This window comes from Cryptomeria japonica, chromosome 2 (assembly GCF_030272615.1).
Source record: "Cryptomeria japonica chromosome 2, Sugi_1.0, whole genome shotgun sequence".
NCBI classification, from domain to species: domain Eukaryota; kingdom Viridiplantae; phylum Streptophyta; class Pinopsida; order Cupressales; family Cupressaceae; genus Cryptomeria; species Cryptomeria japonica.
In genome coordinates this window covers 187018760-187034387 of record NC_081406.1, presented here as the reverse complement: position 1 = coordinate 187034387, position 15628 = coordinate 187018760, and positions in this window count along the sequence as shown.

The window sequence follows — 15628 nt, the reverse complement described above, 5'->3', positions numbered from 1 at the left end:
TTCACCTGTGGTTTGTCAAGATTAGTTATGGTTGTCTGGTTTGCCATAGAGTTCTCGTAGAGAGACCTTTCCTATTAGTGTCCTATGAGTGAGAGTGGCTTTTGAGCGAGGGTCGTGCCCGAAGTGGATGACAGGATAACCCGTTGAAAGTCAGTTAAAAAGTGATAACCTAATAATTTATCTGGGGGGGGGGGGGGTGGAATAAATATTAATTAAGATAATGTACCTGGTGCATAGGTGAAGTGCTAGTACAAGGCTCATAACATTGCGAGAAGGCCTGGAATGGAAAACTTACCACCTTGTCTTCACGAAAGGATTGGTAGGGTCCGCATGAGACTTAGTTGGAACCGAAGGTTCAGGAGAGGTTACCAGGATAGTGAGCCGGGACCTATGGAGGCTGTACCATGGTATCTATCTTAAGCTATGCGATGACACTGTCTCCTTAGAGTCACAAGTATTTTGTGAGTTGAGTCACATGGATGTTTGCGGAGTCATGTAGTTCTTTCGTACTTGTCTTACTTTTCTTGCTTGAGGGTTTTCTACTATCTCCAAGCGCGGTGAGGTGGTTCCATTTTGAGATCACATGGTCGGGTGGTAGTGCCACTTCCCATCGGATGTTCAGGATTGTATCTTCAGGCGAGGAAAGGATTCATTGGTGTTTCTTGGTTCGTGGTTCATCTACCAACTCTTGTTTGTGATCATTGTTCAGTTGAGACCTTGTGGTCATCGTATCAAACTTTTATGTAACCTTGATATTGTAACTTTGGATTCTGTGGTATTTTTGGAAACCATGTATTTATGGATATTGTGATATTATGTGAGTAGAATATATGTTAAATTCAGTTGCTTTGATCTTATGTATAAATGATTTATGGATAAATTGAATGCATGGAATACTTTGATTCTTTCATTTTGGAATTTAGATGTATGTGTATTTTTAATCATAAGCATTTAATTTACCTAATTAAATGGACAATTGGATTAACGGTGGTGTTAATATAATTTGTGAATTAATCTTTGTTGGTAACCCTTAGGAAATCATGTGTTAGACTTCTGCTATGTTATTAAATGTGCAATTGTTATAATTAATGCACTTAATCTTTAATTTTTTTTTAATTTCACCCTTTAGTTGCCTAGTTGTGTTGTTTTCATTTAGGGTTCCTCGCGGGGCATTATAGAGAGAGAGAGAGGGAGACTAGGTTATTTGAGATACAAAGAGTTAGAGAGAGAACAAATAATGAGAGATAGAGAGTAGGTAATGATAGAGAGAGGGTAATGAAAGAGAGAGAGAGGGTAACGTGTGTGTGTGTGTGTGTGTGTGTGTGTGAGAGAGAGAGAGAGAGAGAGAGAGAGAGAGAGAGAGAGAGAGAGAGAGAGAGAGAGAGAGTAATCACAGAGAGGGTAACGTGTACATGTGAGTGTGAGAGAGAAGGGGCGTTTATTATTGATTTTCATCTAGGGTTTATTGTTTGTTAATTTTTTAGGGTTTGTTGTTCATTTATTTTCTAGGGTTTATTGTTCATTTTGTTTCTATCTAGGGTTTTTTTTTTGTCTAATGTTTATTGTTCATTTATGTTTTTGTTTTTTGTTTCTTCCTACATTTTTTTATGAAAACTAATAAAAATAAATAAAAAATAGGATCTTCCATGGAGGGGTATCAATCATGTAGCTCCTCAATATGGGAGCACTAGTCTTTAGACTGAAACCTCTTCAACTCTAAGAAATGAGGGTTATCAATTCCATCAAATTAACCAAGGATATTATCTTGGCCTCATTCTTATAATATCAAGCCTTACACTAAACAAAATAAATTAATTATATTGTTAGGCTCATTAAGAACCCATGACCAAAAGCCCATTGACTATTTCACAAATTTGAAATACCCATTTGCACCCAGAAATAATAATAAAAAAATAGAAATTAAAAAAAAAAATCTCATATGAGGAACAAATTAACCGTTGGCCTTCTATTTTCCTTACCAAGAAATGGAAAACTATTTAGCCAACTGCTAAACTAAAACAATGCATGCACTAAACGTAGAAATCTCATATTCACATCAAGAAATATGGAGAGGGGAAGTAGAAATAGAAATAGAAATAGGATCTTCCAAGGAGATGTTCTTACACTCTTTACTGGCTTGGCTCTGTTACAGACAGGGGCCATACTTGTCATGGTGGTCTTCTTATCACCTGTTTTGCCAGTCTGGGTTACAGTCCTTTTTGGAGCATTACTCACCCTTGGTGGCTTTATGCTTATATTACTGAATGGATTGAGGAGAAGGAATGTTAATATGAGAAGGCTTAGGAATAATCTTCAAGACTAAAATATCTTGCTAATTTGCCTCGGATATTTTTTCAGTAGTTCTACAAACTAGTTGAAACAGAAGCATGACAGTAACAATACTTTTAGTCATTAGAATTCTATTGTTCTGATTTATATGTTATATATCATAATATGAGACTTAGTATTGGTTTTCATTCTGCCTGAAATTGGTGCTGGTTTTGAAACAGAAGCTTATCTTTTATGTGAGTATGCAATTTCTATTTTTTTCACTGAATTCTTTCAGTCAGATTTATAAGTCAAAACTAGCCAGAAAAGCTTTTTTTTTTCCAATTGGGATAATCAAATTATAATGTTATTTTAAAAATAATTACAAGTGACAAGTTTTTTTAGTCTTATATAAAATTCTATCTTTATAATAGAGTTTGATGTAGTTTATTCTGGAATGATTCTCTTTGAAGCAGTATAATTGTTGAATCTGTTTTGCAAGAATTTTCTTTTGGGTAAGTCCCTCGATTCAAATTTTTTTGAGCTTGATTGTTTGATTGTTGTAAAGATAAGGAGTTTTGGAGCTTGCGAACAGGGAATTTCAACTGGAATAATCAAATGTATAGTAATGTGTGATTTTCTGTTAAAATTTGTAAAGTTGAAGCATTTCCAGTTTTAATTTTAGTTAAAAAGAAAAAGATAATTTTTTTATATTAAAGATCGAGAGTAAACAAGTTACAAATAGTTATAGACAGGGGAGGCTAGGCCTCAACCACCAAAATCACTGAGGATCTGCGTTACATTACTAGAGAGCAGTCTGAAGTCAAAAAGGAACATTGTAAAAGGAGAATCAAAGCACTATTGCAGAATGTGATCGAGAGGATCGATCCATTTGGTCCATCCTTGGGCCCCTTCCATCCAAACGACGCTCTTTTGGTCCTGGATCTAAGCCAACATGGTAATGCGGTCAGCCTCGGACAGCCTGTTATTGTTGATCTCTTCAAGTAGCTTCTTTAGAGCATTTTCAAAGGAGGACTGGTTCTTTGCAAGCCTTCTCCACTCATAGCCATCCTTCATCTCGTGTGTGAACATAGTGGCATGACCATCTTGCAGGAACTAGAGGAACTTATGCTTTTCTACATTCATCACGAAGTAAACCTATGAAACAATTTTTAAAAAAGTGAGTCTATGATGAGACTCATTAAGACACCTGCTAGTGCCATTAAATTTATCCTCGTTTCGCAGTTTCCAAATGAACCAAAGGATATAAGAAGATAAGATAAACTAGAAAGTATTAGCGTCCTTCTTTAGACAATCAATAAAACTAGTGATGATGCTAAAGGTATCCACTTGATTAGGAATATAAAAACCAAACATTCACCAAACCTCCCTGGTGAAGGAGCAGTCAAAGAAAATGTGACTGCCAGTCTCAGGAAGTCTACAAATGGAGGAAATATCAGTACTGGGAGGGTTTCTCCTTAACGAGAGTCTGTCAATTATAAGCTGCCATTTAAAACATTGTATCTTAGGGGGAATCAGACTTTTCCATAGGCGAGTAAAGTATTTATGCCAGGAGTTGTCAGGTAGATCCAAGTACCATAGAGTGTTAACATTTTTAATAATAGAGTCATCATTAGAGATCAGGTGAAAAATGGCGCGGCATGTAATATTAGGTAGGAGAGAGTCATCCTTCCACTTGAGAGTCAAGAAACAGTGGGAGTCTATATTAGTGCTAGTGGGCAGGGCAAGAGTGGCACATGCATTCTTAACCATATGGTAGGTTCTTTTCTGGGGGCAAGAGATTGTAGGAAGTGCTGAGCTCTTCCCAGCTGAGCAGGGAACCATTCTCAAATAGGTCCTCAAAGACCCTGATCCGTATCTGTCCCAAAACTTGGCCGAGCAGCCTTGCGTGAGGGTAAGGGGTTTATTAGCATGAAAGAGATTCCACTAGATTGATTTTTCCCCATGAATGGTGCCATTGCTACTAATACTAGGGCTATCAATAAGATGTCTAATATTCTCTGAGGCCTTCCAAATGGATTTAAAAACATATGAGCCTTGCATGGAAACAAGAAAGCGACTTGCCACCAGGTCAGCCAGGGAAAGGGCTTTCCAGGACTTAGCATTTTTAGGAACACCTCTCTCAATATTGTTTCTAATCAGAACTTTCTAGGGCTCCATGCCATCTAATGCATGAGAGATCCATTTCACAGCAAGGGCAATGCCTTGGGTCCTCAGATCCTTTAACCCAAGGCCGCCCATTTTCTTTGATATGTGACACCATTTCCACTTAACTGCATGCATTTTTTTCCCACCTTTGCCATCCGACCAAAGGTACTGTCTTATGGTTTTCTAGATATCAAGGATTTGATAGTTATTGAACATCCAAGTGGAGGAGTAGTAGACACTATATGAGGAGAGGATTTTCTGACAAACTTGGATTCTTCTAGCCAGAGAGAGGAATCTATTATCCCACCTATGCAGTTTTTTGTCAATCTTATCCTTAATCCACTGCCACATCTCTTTAAGAGAGGGAGAAATAAAGAAGGGGATGCCAAGGTATCGAATGATTCTATTGGGGCCTCCCCATTGGAATCCATAGGGACTAAGCCAGTCAGGGGGTTTCTCTTTCCAGCTAAGGAGGGTAGATTTGGCAAGGGAGATTTTAGCTCCAGACATGATACCAAAAGTTTTAAGCTTTTGAACAAGGTTGTCAATGTTCAGGGGTGAAAGTTCAAGGAAAATTGCAGTATCATCTACAAACTAGATGTTGAGGAGGCTAGAGTCATCAAGGAGCTTAACTCCTTTGACACAGGGGGATAGAGAGTCATCCGTGAGAAGATAGTATAGAGCATCAGACGCAATGACAAAAATGGCGGGCACAAGAGGATAGCCTTGCCTGATAGATCTACTAAGTTGAATGTTCTGTGAGAGGGAACCATTGATTTCTATTTGGGCTGAGGCATTCTGTAGCAGGACCTTAACATATTTATTGAAGTTATCTGGGAACCCAAAGGCTTGTAGCATCATGATGATAAAGTCCCATTCCACATGGTCGTAAGCTTTTTCAAAGCCCAACAGGAACATGGTAGTGTCTTGGCTAGAGGCTCTAGCCCAATCCATGGCTTCCCAACTCGTAACAAGGTTCTCAAGGATATATCTACCCTTGATAAAGCCTTTTTGGGTAGGGTAGATGAATTTAGGGAGGATCTTTTCAAGTTGAAGGGCAATAACTTTAGCCAGAATTTTGTAAGAGACATTGAGGAGAGTGATAGGCCTCCAGTTCTTGATGAAGGCCCTATCTCCATCTTTGGGTATCATCTTGACAGTCCCCTTGTTAATGTTAGCACCAAGGGTTCCATTGTCGAAGGCTTCAGAGTAAACCCCATGTAGGTCACTGGCAATCCATTCAAGATTGGTTTTATAGAATTCAATAGGGAGGACATCCAGGCTCGGTGCTTTGTCAGATTTCAGGGAGTTAATAGCAGTAGTGATTTCCTCAATAGATACCCATTGGTTGAGGAGGGTAGAGTCAGTAGGGGAGATCCTAGTGGGGATCAAGGTTTTGTATTTGTCTCTAGTGTCCTTAGCAATGGTAGTATCTTCAGAAATGAACAGATTTTTGTAGAATAAATCAAAGGCCTCTTTGATACTGGGAAGGTCAATAATTTCCTTTCCATCGATGATCAACCTATCAATCTTTTCCTAGAATAATTAAATGTATAATAATGTGAACAAGGAATAATTAAAGATAAGGAGGTTTGGAGCTTGCGAACAGGGAATTTCAACTGAAATAATTAAATGTATAGTAATGTGTGATTTTCTGTTAAAATTTGTAAAGCTGAAGCATTTCCACTTTAAATTTTAGTTAAAAAGAAAAAGATAATTTGAAATTTTCTCATATAGGTTGTGAATAATTATTATGTTAATACTTTAAAGCATAATTAATTTTATTTTATTCCTCACCTAGAAAGCGCAGAGTTAGTTTTGTTTTGTAAAACAGTTGCTCCATTACAATCTATCACATGTGGGTACAATAATAGCATCTGAGACTGCTACTTTATCACAACATTAAATATTTGGGTACATACATAGACTGCTACTTTGTCAGTGCATTAAATGATTGGATTATGATGCTCATATGTTGGGTACAATAGCATAAGAATTGAACTTGTCATATCAGTGAGAGGGACTGACGCTTTTGGAAAGCTACCTGGATTGGTTCTTCATTGCAGGTACACAATCATTGAAACTTCATTTTGTTTTTGCCGATATCTCCTCTCCCGTGATTTTCTGTAAAAACACACAATATTTTAATAAATGATTGTGGGTGATTGAAAAGGTTATTAAGTCCAGAGGCTTTTACAATTGTAATAAATTTATGTGTCAACATTTGAAGGTTTTCATTTATTTTGATGGTCATTTGATGGTATATAATTTATCAAAACAATTAATAGATAATTTGATAAAACAACTAGTATTAATGAAAAATAATAAATTTATAACATAAAGCAATAGGGCAAAAATTAGTAAATGTCTTGGTAACATCTTTCTACTCAGAGAATCCCGACCATGATTCTCAAATTAGATATGATGAAAGCATATGATAGAGTAGAATGGGGGGCATTGTGGGTTGTTCTACTTAAATTGGGCTTTTCCAAGGCATGGGTCAAATGGATTTGTGCTTGTATTTCTTCTGCAAGGTTCTCGGTTCTAATTAATGGCTCCCCTTGTGGTTTTTTCTCCTCTTCTAGGGGTTTGAGGCAGGGGGGTCCCCTGTCTCCTTTCTTGTTCATTCTTCTAGCTGAAACGTTCAGTTGGGCTATTAGAGCCGCTAAGCTAAGAGGGCTTTGGAAGGGAATTAGGATTCATAATGTTCCACAAAGAATTTCGCATTGCTTTTTCGTAGATGATACCTTGTTATTTGGTCAGGCCTCTTTGGGTGAGGCAAGAGTGATAAAGGGGATAATATAGAATTATGCATCCTTTTCTGGTCAGAGAGTCAATGTTGATAAGTCAAAGATTTTTTTCCTTCATGCTTCACAATTGGTTCAAGATAGATTGAAGATTTTTTGGGGATTTGCATCTGGAAATATTCCTTGTTCTTATCTTGGTATACCTTTCTTCATTAAGAAGGATAGAGTTGAGTTTTGGGATAAGATCATTTCAGTTATCTCTAGAAGGATCATATCCTGGAATCATAGATGGTTATCTTTGGCTGGTAAAATTGTTCTTATTAAGTCTGTCCTAAATGTTGTTCTTATTTATCTCATGTCTGTTTTGTAGTCTCTGAAAGCAGTTCTTGTTAGTTTGCAAGATATTCTTAGGTCCTTCCTTTAGAGTAGTAATAAAGAACATAAGAAGAAACTCCCTTTGGTAGCATGGGATAAAGTTTGTTTGCCTAAAAACCTTGGGGGCACAGGCATTAGGAGTCTGGAAAGTCAGAATTTAGCCTTAGGTGCTAAGTTGGTTTGGAAATTGTATGAAAGACCATTCTCCTTTTCGGCACAAATTATGTTTGCTAAATATTTAAATAATGGACCAAGAGAGTATGTTTTTCAAGTTTCTAATTTACTGTCTGGTTCAGCTATTTGGAATTTTCTATGTAAGTGTAAATCAGTGATTTTGTCTCATCTCTCATGGATTGTTCATAATGGTAGAAAGATCAAGTTTTGGGAGGAAGTTTGGAATGGACATCCCCCTTTGGTGAACTTGAGGGATTGGTCTCCTTTAATTTCCAATCTTTCTTCCCTTTGGGGTGTCTTTGTGGCTGATTATTTTTAAATTGAGTATAGTGGGAATTTTAAGGTGGCAAAATGGAAATCAATTGAGTTTTTAGATATTGATCAAAATGTGAAATTGGAATATGAAAATATGTTGGGGGAGAGAGTAATAATTTTTTCTGATTCCGAGGATGAGCTTATCTAGACAAGGAATATCTCTAGTAAGTACATAGTTAAGGATGGCTATAATTCTCTCTTGGTTGCTAAAGATTTATCTACTTGGACATACAAGTTGTTTTGGCATATGGCTTGCCTCCCAAAGGCTGGTGCTTTTGCTTGGTTAGCAGTGCAGGACAGGGTCCTTACAGGAATGAGGTTGGACAGGTTGGGTATTACGGTAGTATTTTCTTGTGTCTTTTGTAATAAAAATTTAGAATCCTCTAAACACTTGTTTCTTCACTGTGATTTTGCCTATGCTTGGTGGCAGTGGTTGTTTGAAAATCTTAATCTATCCTTTGTTATTGGTAAGGATCTCCTTTCCCACTTTAGAGCCTGGCCTCTCCTGTTTGCTTCATCTCTCAATCTATTGTGATTTGGAATATTTGGTTAGAGCGTAATAATAGGATTTTTAAACAAGCAAGTTCTTCCTTGGCTAAGGTTTTATTGAGGATTGAATCTTCCATCTCTGAAGTTTCTTTGTCTTTTATCTATAAGAATTTGGAAACCCTTACCTCTTTTTCTCATTGGGATGGTAGGGTAACTCGAGTTTGGAGAATGTTATCAGTCTTACCTTCTCATGGATCTATTTTAAATAAGACTAATGCTATAAATAAGAGAAATTTTGCTTGCTGGAAACCTCCTCTGCAAGGGCACTTTAAATTGAATTTTGATGGTTCTTCTCGTGGGAACCCTAGCCTGGCAGGGGTAGGTATGGTAATTATGATCATAAGGTAAGATTTGTTCAAGCTCATTGTCATGCGATTGGTTTCAAGTCTAACAATTGTGCAGAATTCTTTGCTTTGTCCTTTGGTTTGGATATGGCTATATCTTTGGGAATTAAGGAATTGATAATTGAGGGTGATTCTATGGTTATTATTCAAAGTGTCATGAAAAAGAAGTCGAATTGTTGGCAATTACAATATATACTTGATCATATTTTGCAAAAATTAGATTTTTTTGATTCCTTTTTGATTTCCCACTATTATAGGGAAATGAATAAGATTGTAGATTTCTTGGCTAACTTAGAATATGCAGGAGGTAAGTGTGGATGAGATCCCTTCCTTGGTTTTGGAATATTTGAAGTAAAGAAGGACATAGTTGTAGTCTTCATCAACCTCCTTATTTGGTGTGGCTTCTGTTATGCTTGATCACAATGTTTATTTTTATAGGGTCTATGATTATGGTTTCATTTTTTCTATGTGGTATCATTCTAACTAGTGGTTTGGAGAATTGTGTTTCATAGACAGGGGTGGTTCAGACTGGTGTTTTTTGGCAGCAATGGATATGCATCCTTTGGTGATCATACTTTAATCTTCCTTCTATATGCTTCTGTTGGCGGCTTCCTTTATATCTAATGTGGCTTATGTAATTGGGATGGGTTTTTTGATGTACTATGCCAATGGGCATTCGATATTGGGTAGAATAGCCTTGTGTTACTTAAGCAATACTGAAGCATTTTCTTACTGGTTCTTTCCCTTCAGTGCTTTTTGAACTAGACACTATAAAAAAACTTTTAAAATTTAATATAGTTCAGTGGTTCTATCCACTTTTCTCAAAAAAATAAAATAAAAATAAATTTATAACATAATTCAGACAAAACCGTTATTGGATGATTTCATGAGATTGTGTAATTAAAAATTGTAGAAACTGTACTGCACCACTCATTTTTGTAATTAAAAATGGTAGAAACCGTACTGCACCACTCATTTCCAAAAAGAATTTTAGAGTTTCAACGTTCTTTGTGTTTTTGAAATAGAGGTATGTGATTTTGATTTAATTGAATTTTGTTTTACACAACTTCAATGACCTTTTGAGACAAAGGTATGTGATTCTTTTCCATTCTGCTCAATTTTTGTACATTGAAATTTTTTCCGTTTCTACTGAATTCCATGGATTTGTTCAGTACATTGAAACTTGATTAGAACCCAAGTTTATACATATAAAATTCTACACACATAGATTTAAGTTATATATTTACAGATATTGTAATCAAGTATTTGTTAAAAAGAGTCATGTAATACACATGTTTATTCATATAAAATTCTACAAGCGTATGATTATGACTATTAATACCATCTTAAAACTTCATTTTGTTTTCCAATATTTTGCATTAACAATATTTTGTAAAAAAGAACTGAGGTAGTGTTGTGTGTATAATCTCAAATTTTTAGGGTAAATAAAAGGTGTAAGATTAAAAAGACATTGAGTTTCATTCCAATAATCTTCTATGTAGTTGTGTGACGGGTGAAGATGTGGAGACATTTACACCAAAACAATTGGGCTATCTTTAAGAAAATCTTGTGCTTGCCATTTAAAACATAGCATTTACACCAAAACATAGCATTTACTATATAAACATCATCTCTAATTTAAAAAAATCTTCATTAGAGTTTTCATTTTTTCTCTATTAATCGTATATTAAGATGAATATTATTTTAAAAAATAATATTATAAATAATTAAATAATAACCCTTATTAAATAAGGTCTAATATTTTTATCAAAACCAAATCTATAATTTTTAATCAAATCCTTACAAATTGAGCAATAAACCAAATTTAATACCGACCTTAAACCAAATTAAACCAAAACTCTAACCCTACCCCTAATTGTAAAACAAATTAACAATAGTATAACATTATTATATAAGGTCTAGGGTAAGGGTTATATTTGGTTTAGTGCTAAATGCAACCCTATATTAAATAAAAATGATCCTTGATTATAAAGCTAATTAAAGCCTAATCATAAACCAAAATTAACCCTGATCATAAAACAGATTGAACCATAACCCTAACCTTAAATCAAAATAAATCCTACCCCTTCCTCTAAAGCAAATGTAATTCTAACCCTTAAACAAATTACAAATCCTAAAACTAACATTAGGCCATGTTAAACCCCAATTCTTATAATAAATTAAATTTAACCTTAACTCAAAACAAAACCAAACCCTACACTAAACCTAATTGAACACTCAACCAAATTAAACCATGAACCTTGAAGATAACAATAAAGCATATTGAACCCTAAATATTAGCCTAATTGTCCTTAACCAAATCGATCTTTATCCCTAAAGCAATAAACAAAATTGAACCCTAACCCTAAACTCAATTAAAACATAAAACACAACCCTAAATCATATTGAACCTTAACCATAAACCTATTATTAAATCAAACTCTAATCTAAACACTAAAAATTTAAACCCTAACCCTACCCCTACCCTCATACAAATTTAACTCTAACCCTTAAACAAATCAAAAATCCTAAAACTAATATTAGGCCAAGTTAAACCCTAATTCTTATAATAAATTAAAACCCTAACTCAAAACCAAACCAAACCCTAACACTAAACCTAATTGAACACGCAACCAAATTAAGCCATGAACCTTGAAGATAACAATAAACCATATTGAACCCTAAATATTAACCTAATTGTCCTTAACCAAATCGAACTTTGTCCCTAGAGCAGTAAACAAAATTGAACCCTAACCCTAAACTCAATTAAAACATAAAACACAACCCTAAATCATATTGAACCTTAACCCTAAACCATAAACATATTATTAAATTAAACCCTAATCTAAACACTAAAAATTTAAACCCTAACCCTACCCCTACCCCTACCCCTATAGCAATTTAACTCTAACCCTTAAACAAATAAAAAATCCTATAACTAACATTAGGCCAAGTTAAACCCCAATTCTTATAATAAATTAAAGCCCTAACTCAAAACCAAACCAAACCTTAACACTAAACCTAATTGAACATTCAACCAAATTAAATCATAAACCTAATTAAAATTCAACCTTGAAGATAACAATAAACCATATTGAACCCCAAACATTAACCTAATTGTCCTTAACCAAATCGAACCTTATCCCTAGAGCAATAAAGAAAATTGAACCCTAACCTTAAACCCAATTAAATCATAAAGCATAACCCTAAACCATATTGAACCTTAACCTTAAACTATAAACCTATTATTAAATTAAACCCTAATCTAAACACTAAAAATTTAAGCCCTAACCCTACCCCTATCCTTATACCAATTTAACTCTAACTATAAACCTAATAATACCATAATAGTAACCTTATACCAAATTAAACCCTAACCTAAAACCAAACTTAGCACTAAATAAAATCTTATTTTAAATCAAAATGATCCTTAATCATAAAGCTAATTAAAATCTAATGATAAACCAAAATTAACCTTGATCCTAAAGTAGATTGAACCATAACCCTAACCTTAAATGAAAATGAATCATATCCCTACCTCTAAAGAAAATATAATTGTAACCCTTAAACAATTAGAAATCCTAAAAATAACATTAGACCACTGAGTTAAACCCTAATTCTTATAATAAATTAAATTTAACCCTAAATCCAAACCAAATTTGAACCCTAAACATTAACCTAATTTTTCTTAACCAAATTGAATCTTATCCATAGACCATAAACAGAATTACACCTTTTACCTAGAAACCAAATTATATCATAAACATAACCCTAAACCATGGTGAACCATAACCCTAAACCCTAAACTCGTTACTAAATTAAAACCTAATCTAAACACTAAAAATTTAAACCCTAACCATTAACAAAATTTAACCCTAACCCTACCCCTACCCCTACCCCTACCCCTATAAAAAATTAAGTCTTAACCATAAACCCTAACTCTAAACTAAGTTGAAACATAACCATAAACCAAGTCGAACCATATCCCTAAACCAGATTGAACATTAACCCAAATTTAACTCTAACAATAAACCTAATTTTACCATAATATTAACCTTATACCAAATTAAACCCTAACCATAAACCAAATTTAATCCTAACACTAAACCAAATTGAACTATAACCTTTACAATAACCCAAATTGAGCAATCTTACACCTAATTGAAAACTAAAAAAAATAAAATAATAACCCTTAACTTGATTGAACACTAAACCAAATTAAACTGTATCCCTAATCCTAACTCCATACCAAATTAAATCCTGACCATAAACCAAGTTGAATCCTAACCTTAAATCAATTTGAAGAATATACATAAACCTAATTGAACAGTAAACCAAATTAAACCCTAACCCTATACCTAATTGTACCCTAATCTTAACACTATACCAAATTAAACCCTAACCATAAACGAAATTTAATCCTAACCCTAACACAAAACTAAATTGAACCATAACCCTTATAGAAAATCCAAATTGATCTGTAACCCTAAATAAAATTGAACACTAACCCTAAACTTGAGCCAAACACTAAACCAAATTGAGCCCAAAGTTTTATTCAATTAGGCTTAACCCTAAACCAAAGTCAATCGTAACCCTTAAATAAATTATAAACCCTAACACTAGTACTAAAACAAATTTAACCCTAATTGTAGTTCACTAAGTCAAATTGAATTGAAATCCTATGCTAAATTAAGCATAAATTAACTCTAATTAACCCTAATATTAACGCATACCCTAATTATATTATAATCTTAGTCGTAATCGTACCTCAGAGACTATTTGAAGCATAATCTTGAAACTAATTGTAACTAAATCATAGCCCTATTTAAACCGTAATCCAATTTCAACCCTAACTATTATTAAACTCTAAACAAATTCAACCCTAACCATAACTCTAATAAAAAAATAACTAAATTCTAATCCTACCACTAATCCTAATTGTACCATAAGCCTATTTTAACTCTAATTGTTTTTTTAATGTAAATTAAATCTCACCATTAATCCAACACTCACCCTAACCCTTTCAATAATGCTTATCAAAAAGTATCACTAACCCAAACACTAATTAAATACTAACTATATTTAAACTCTATTGCTAACCCTGAATGAAACCTAATAATAACCATGGTAAAATTAGGAATATTCTTCAATAATGGCTACATTCCAATTTGAGTTTTCCTTTAATAAGAGCTAATTTTGAATTTATAAATATATTAAACTAATTTTATAAAAGTTAAACATTAAACTAAATTTAACCCTAACCCTAATTACACCAAGTCAAACCCTGGACCTAACTCTAATCAAATCAAACCTTGCTGCTAAACTAAATGAAAGAATAACATTAACACCATATTGAACCGTAACTAGAAATAAAATTAAACACTAAACTACAAATCAAATCCAAACTCTTAAGCTAACAATATACTTAATTGAACTCTAACCCTAAACCATTATAGCCTAACCTTATAACAAAATTGAACTTGAAACCTAAATCTATTTAAACAATAAACCAAATAAAACCCCAAACCTAACACTAGACGAATCAAACCCAATCACTACACCAAATCAAAGAGTAACAGTAACACCATATTGAACCCTAACTTGAAGCAAAATTAAACACTAAACTAAATTGAACCCTAACCCCAACTAAACCAAATCATCTACCAACTCTTACAAGAAACCTAATAAAAATTAAGTAAAAAAAATTAAACTAACCCAAAGCAAACCCTAACCCTAAATTAAATCAATACACTAACTCTTACAATAAACCTAATCAAATTGTAATTCTAAACCAATTAAAACCCTAACTCTAATAGTAAACCAAAATGAACCCTAATCCTTATTGAAATAGGGCTACTATTTTAATCCCAATCCTAAGTATATTATTAAATCTAGAATTGAAATTATACAACAATATATATTTTGAAATTAATTTATTCTTTAATAATATATATAGAATAAGCAGAGAGGTATCCTTCTCGAGGCACCTATTGCAGTTTAATGTACTCTATATATATTATTAAATATATATAAGCTAGTATATAATCTTAATTGAATTGATTTTGAACCTTAATCCTAACTTTTATTGAACTTAAATTTTAATCTTAATTGAACTATAATCCATTTCTTTGTTGGTATATATTTCATGTGGTGTATTCTATTCTTGTTTTTCAAGATTTTGAAGTTATTTAAAAATCCACTACCAATACATAACTTCAACCAAATTTTTTTTTTTTTTTTGACTAAAACCAATGTTATAAACATTTACATTTTTCAACCATTTATAAAGCTTTCAAATATTACAACTAATTCTAATAAAAATTAATATAAAATATAATTGAAAACTAAAATTATGAATTAGAGAAAGTGTTTAGATTATATTTGCAAATATGAAGTACTCATTTGTATGAAAGAAACAAACCAACCGTTGTGGCCTTGTATTTCTTCCCTCAATGACAAACTATATAGCCAACTCTTGAACTGATGAATACATACTTACACTCAACATAAAAATCCCTTATTTACAGCAAGAAATATGGAGAGGGGGAATATGAATATGAATATGAATAGGATGTTTGAAAAAGGTGTAGTTAAACTATGGACAGGGTTGGCACTGTTAGAGATAGGCCTCACACTTTTCATGCTGGTCTACTTAGCACCTGTTTCGCCAGTGTCATTTACAGTCTT